This window comes from Hyla sarda, chromosome 3 (genome assembly GCF_029499605.1).
Source record: "Hyla sarda isolate aHylSar1 chromosome 3, aHylSar1.hap1, whole genome shotgun sequence".
NCBI lineage: Eukaryota > Metazoa > Chordata > Amphibia > Anura > Hylidae > Hyla > Hyla sarda.
In genome coordinates this window covers 77,823,441-77,830,145 of record NC_079191.1, presented here as the reverse complement: position 1 = coordinate 77,830,145, position 6,705 = coordinate 77,823,441, and the positions used below count along the sequence as shown (strand labels likewise).

The 6,705-nt window shown below is 43.6% G+C and overlaps 1 non-coding gene across 1 annotated transcript; it reads right to left on the bottom strand.

Moving 5' to 3' along the window:
- Nucleotides 1-757: 757 nt before the first annotated feature.
- On the bottom strand, nucleotides 758-944 carry LOC130363239 (U2 spliceosomal RNA). The gene has a single exon (XR_008891766.1). It is a non-coding gene; the product is annotated as a U2 spliceosomal RNA (small nuclear RNA).
- Between the last annotated feature and the right edge of the window lie 5,761 nt (nucleotides 945-6,705).

Here is a 6,705-nt window from a genome sequence, read left to right as displayed (position 1 = left end):
CTATCCCGTCCTAGGATTTGGTTACTGCCAGTGATAGCTTTTTTTTTTTTTTTTTTAAAGCCGAGGAACGTGCTCTCGAATCACCCAAAGTGCAAGAAAAAGCGCAAACGTGTTACACTAAAAAAACGTGCACAAAGAATGCGGTCTATCGCAAGCCCTTCTCCGATAGGAGAGAGGCCCCCCAACAAACCTTACCCTTCGCCTCCGGACCAAAAGGTACCTGCGAGGTTCCAGGTTCGATGTCGCTTTTTGCCGAAGCTGCTAGGGGACCACAAATGCTCCCGGCATCCCCCTTGGCGTTAGCCAAGGTATCTGCCCGCAGAGCCGATAACGGTAGGTACCCTGCCAAAGCAGGAGTACCCGGGGTGTTTGCAGGGAGGTGCGGAACCTAATGGCCACACACACCTCCCCTAGACCGCCAGGAGGGACACCCAGAAGGGCTACCGCATCCTGACAAATCCTGTGAACACACAACACGCAAAAAGTGACACAGTGAGACAAAAATAAATAAATAAGTGAATGTGTGCAGATATACTGCCCGGACATCCGTCCGGATCTATAAAAATTTCTCTGATCCTAGCCAGAAGGCCGGGAATCAAGAGGTGAGTGCCACAAGGTGAAGAGATTATGGTGCCCGTGCTTCAACTCAGTGAGTCCTTCCTCCCAGTGAGTTTCGGCACCTCGGGGTCACCACTCCCCGAGGCACAAAAGTATCTCGGCTCTAGACCCTCTCAGCCTCATGGCGAGACCCGGAGGGAACAGGTCACATCAGGGCAGCCGTCGAGCTGATTCCTCAGAACCAGCCCCGGAAAGCCCTGTTACACCTGCATCCTCCATGCAGCACCCATCCCCACCAGCCCCATACCGGCGTAGTGTACCACCGGCATGAAAACTGATAAGAACAGATACTACACTTGATCTTAGCCAAAAGGCCGAGAAGCGATTTTAGCTGCCAGTGACAGCTGATTTTAGGACGAAACTAGCAATGGAACTTGCTAAACGGAGTAATTTGCTAGCGTGAAATAAGCCTTACTTACAGCATCTTACTTATCTGGAGTAATATGCCCTACTTGTCAACTGGCTACAGAAAGTAAAAAAAATATATACATAACTTCTATTTAAAATTCTCAACCCTTCCAGTATTGAGATTTTTTAATAGAAGTAATTTACAAATCTGTTTGACTTTCTAGAGCCCATTCATATGAAAAAAGTTGTTTTCCACTGGAGTACCTTTTTAAGCACTTTTATTCCCAGCATGCTGCTTTTTCCATCCCACCGCAGGAGACCGTCCATTGTCTATGGAGACCATATCCTGTACTCAAACCAAGATCACAGCCAGAAGTGTTTTGTCTTGACCCGCGATCAACAAAATTTTTGTTTTTTAATGCTTCACTATTTCTATCTACTAAGCACCAATAGGTATAATGGAAGATTTAAAATTCATAATTGTACAATGTTAAAGCCCATAAAGATTAGAGAGTAACTAGAACAGTGTTTCCCAACCAGGGTGCCTTCAGCTGTTGCAAAACTACAACTCCCAGCATGCCCAGACAGCCAAAGGCTTTCCCTGCACCCTGGGAGTTGTAGTTTTGCAACAGCTGGAGGCGCCCTGGTTGGGGAACTCAGAACTTGAAATAACATTCCTCCCTCAAGGAGTCCCAGCATTGTCATGCATTACATGGAGTGCCCATTCATCTGTGGTGTCCCAGTACAGGATATACTCCTGTACAGTACTGTCAGGTTGAGTCAGGCCCTGTCAGATTCCCTCATTGTCCTAGGGGCACTCCTGCAGCATCCCCCCCCCCCATAGTAGTAAGTCTAATGTTATTTATAGTGTTGAAAATATAGTGCATAATGTTATGTATAGGTATATAAAGTATAAAGGACCTTTGAGGACCTTTGGAGGTATCACCTGTTATGTTCACATGATGTGTTATGTTACCCAGAGAGCACCAGTTGACCACCTGACCTGCAGCTTGACCTATGGGCTTCTTGCTCAGCCCCCCTTTATAAGAGGGGGAGCAATTACAATCTCTCTCTTAGATCCTGATGAACAGCAAAGCACAGACATCACAGATCCTGTGTCTAGTACACCTGGAGGCAATAAAGCCTGCACACCAGCCACATTGTCAGTAAGTCAACTCATCTATGTCTGCTGTTTCTACCAAAGTCTAGTCACTAGTCAAGTCAATTATAGTCAGAGTGGCTGTATTGAAGTCTGACCCAAAAGTACTGCAAGTCCCAGCAAGCTGCAAGGCCCTGTCCGCGTTACTGGTCGACTCTCTGGGATTCTGGCCTAGCAGTAAAGACTTTAACAGCTGTCTAACGTCAGTAAAGCTACCGTTAACCCTTACCTGGTCTTTGACTATTATTGATCTGCCTAACCTTGGGATAACGGGGCTACCGTTCGTGTGGTTACCGGAAAAACATTAGGGATTAATAACACCTTGCCCCGTTCGCTATACCATCTGCCCCATCCACCCACACCCTTCACACCCCATGGTCACACCACAACTTTGGGGTCACCACACATCTAAGTCAATATTGCGTCCTGTGGTAGTGCTGCAAGGGAATTAGACATCTGCTGACAGGTGCTTGCTCGGTTAGGGTCCATACACTGGGATACTGGAATCAGCTTCAGGAGACCCTTTTAACCAACAGAGATTGTTTCAAGTGTTGTAAATTAATTATTATTATTATTATTATTCATAGCATTATTTCTATTTTGTGCATGACTAAAGTTTAATAACATTATTACAAATAATACTAATAATTACATTAATGATCCACTATAATCTACTATGGAGAATTACAATACATTACATATTATAAGGTAGGCACTAGCAGCTAGAACTCCTGAATTATTGTGATGAGATAAATATATGGTGGGAATACAATTTCTACTTACATACAAATTCAGCTTTGCAAAAGGCAAAAAAAAGAAAAAAAAAAAAAACTTCCTTATTGATGTGGAATCTTTTAGCATTTCCTTCTGCTATCAGCTACCTCCGTCACCCGGGAATTTCAATGCACTAAAAGCAGATTTGCACAACACAGAGTTGTATGTGATACCTTCCTAAGGCTAAAATTACTTGTGCTTTAAAAGTGAGGACAGGATCAGACTAAGCTGATACAAAGCGTCTCCACAGAACCATTCTTGACATTTTACCAATGTCACCTTGCATGGTGTTTTAGACTCTAAACATAATGCATTAGCTCCTCGCCCCCCCCCCCCCCCCCACACCCCTCTCAACACCTCCAAACCACAAGATGACCCTCTTGTATCTACGGGATCTGAATGAGTGTTTCAGGTCAGGGCCTATCACAGCTGTCATTCCAGTTCTGAATGAGGATGAACGGATAAGAGGTGTCAGAAATTCTGCTCTAGGCTTCAAGAAAAAAAAGCACCTTTTCAATATTTATTTACACTGGCATCTTTAAACAGCATCTTTTACAGATTTCCGTGTAGCCTTGAAGTCTCTAGGTCTTAAATGTATTTTGAAGTGTGAAATACTTTTCAAACGCTCCCCGGGCTCCCTCTGTTTTTACATGATTCCTATTTCTTTCTTCTTCTCATTTTCATTTCCTTTTTTCTCACTTTGACAACTCTCATCTTTCTAATGTGTATTATTTACATTTCCCAGGTTCGCTCTCTGGTGTTAATTGAATAATTCACCTTTATTCATTCTCTCTCTCTCTCTCTCTCTCTCTCTCTCTCTCTCTCTCTCTCTCTCTCTCTCTCTCTCTCTCTCTCTCTCTCTCTCTCTATATATATATATATATATATATATATTAAAATCTTAGGTTATATGCTACTCTTTTAGTAGTTTTATGCAGAAAACTTCAATGCCAACCCCACATTGCAGCCAATGTACAGTTTTTGAGAATAATACAAATCACTAGTCAGACCATGCATGGGATAATGTTGTGTATGGTTTTGGCCACTCCTGTTATAGGAACGATATAGCTGAACTGAAGAAGATACATCAAAAGGTAAAAGAATTGAGTAGACTCCAAGACAGCATTGCAATAGAGCTAATTTTCTAAATATTCACAAACGATATTGTGACATCATCACAAAAGTTTAGCCTATACAGTAAATACACTCACAATTGTATCAGAGTAGAGTTTGGTCTTTTAATACCAGCACACTGGACTGTGAATATCACAACAGAGCTAAGCCTAAAAATACTAATTATTATGACATAATTACAAATATATCACATACAATGTTGTGATATTCTTACAGACATATAAAAACAATAAAAACAAACACACACACACACTAACACTATCAGGAAAGCTTCACAGTACAGCAGAATCAAGAAACATATACCTTCAAATCACATAATGACACCATCATAATAGATCCAATGTGTAAGCACCTGTAAGGCAAAATATAGTGGTCACCTTGGGTAACAAAAAAAAGTTGCATTAAAGGGGTACTCCCGTGGAAAACATTTTTTTCTTTTTTTTAATCAACTGGTGCAGAAAGTTAAACAGATTTGTAAATCACTTCTATTAAAAAATCTTAATCCTTCCATTACTTTTTAGGGGCTGTATACTAAAGAGAAAACCAAAAGAGAAATGCATTTCCTCTGATGTCATGACCACAGTGCTCTCTGCTGACCTCTGCTGTCCATTTTAGGAACTGCCCAGAGTAGGAGAAAATCCCCATAGCAAACATATGCTGCTCTGGACAGTTCCTAAAATGGACAGCAGAGGTCAGCAGAGAGCACTGTGGTCATGACATCAGAAGAAATGCAATTCTTTTTTGGATTTCTCTTTAGTATACAGCCCTTAAAAAGTACTGGATGGATTAAGGTTTTTTAATAGAAGTGATTTACAAATCTGTTTAACTTTCTGGCACCAGTTTATTTAAAAAAAAAAAAAAGTTTTCCACCCCTTTAAGTTTTAGTCTGACATCTTCTTTCCTTTATTTATTTTCAGACAACTGACAGTTTACAAATTACTACTAGTTTCATGTCATGTGGGCATGTAATATGTTCAAGCAATGTGTTTAACCTGTTCAGGACCTCAGGCGTACAGGTACTCCTTGACACCCTGGGTCTTAAGGACCCAGGACATACATGTATGTCCGTGGGAATTTTGGTCCCCGCCGTGCGGGGAACGGACCGGGTGACTGCTGATATCGATCATCAGGCACCCCGCGCAAAGGCCCTGGGGGGTTGGCGATCGGCGCAAATCGCAAGTGAATGCACACTTGCGATTTGCGCCTATTCCGGGTCATACGGGTCTATGGTGACCCTGAATATATGGGGATCATGGTTGTCCAAGGCACCTACGATCCCCCTGAAGGGATAGAAGTGAGGTGGCAGGGGTGCCACCCCTCCTATCCTTGCTATTGGTAGTCAAAAGCAACGACCAGTAGCAGATCGGGGGCGGGGGGGTTAACTTTCGTTTTCCGGGCAGAACGGGGAAACCAAAGGGGGGATCGGGCGCTGAAGATCCCTTACTCGTCAGTGGAGGCAGCGGGACGCAATCGGCTGCGGTGATCGGCACTGGCGGCATGTCGTGCGGCCTGCTCCCTGGATCCTACGGAAGCTGGTGAGTTGCCTAACAACATCTGGAGGGCTACGGTTTGAGACCACTATACAGTGGTTTCTACACTGTAGCCCTCCAGATGTTGCAAAACTACAACTCCCAGCATACCCAGACAGCTGTTTGGGCATGCTGGGATTTGCAGTTTTGCAACAGCTGGAGATCTACAGTTTAGAAGCCACTGCACAGTGATCTCTATACTGTGGCCCTCTAGTTCTTGAAAAACTGCAAATCCCAGCATGCCCAAACAGTAAACAGCTGTCTCGGCATGCTGGGAGTTGCAGTTGCGTACCTCCAGCTGTTGCATAACTACATCTCCCAGCATCAGTACATGCTGGGAGTTGTAGTTTTGCAACAGCTGGAGGCACACTGGTTGGAAAATACTGAGTTAGTTAGCAGAACCTAACTGAAGGTTTTCCAACCAGTGTTCCTCCAGCTGTTGCAAAACTACAACTCCCAGCATGCACTGTCTGTCAGTACATACTGGGAGTTGTAGTCTTGAAACAGCTGGTGGTTTGTCCCTCCATGTGAACATACAGGGTACATTCACACGGGCAGGTTTACAGTAAGTTTCCTGCTTCAAGTATGAGCTGCGGCAAATTTTTTGCCCCGGCACAAATTTCTAGCAGGAAAGTCACCGAAACCCGCCAGTGCGAATGTACCCTAAAAACACTACACTAACACACAATAAAGGGTAAAACACAACATATACACCCCCTTACACTGTCCCCCCCTATAGAAATGAAAAACTTATTGTACGGCAGTGTTTCCAAAACGGAGTCTCCAGCTGTTGCAAAAATGACTGCCCAGGCATGCTGGGAGTTTAGCAACAGCTGGAGGCCCCCTGTTTGGGAATCACTGGTGTAGAATACCCCTGTGTCCACCCCTATGCAATCTCTAATTTAGTCCTTAAATGCACATGGCGCTCTCTCACTTCAGAGCCCTGTCGTATTTCAAGGAAACAGTTTAGGGCCACATATGGGGTATCTCCGTACTCGGGAGAAATTGCACTACAAATTTGCGTGGGCTTTTTCTCCTTTTACCCCTTATGAAAAGGAAAATTTGGGGGCTATACCAGCCTGTTAATGTAAAAAAAAAAAAAAAAATGTACACTAACATGCTGGTGTTGCCCCATACTTTTTA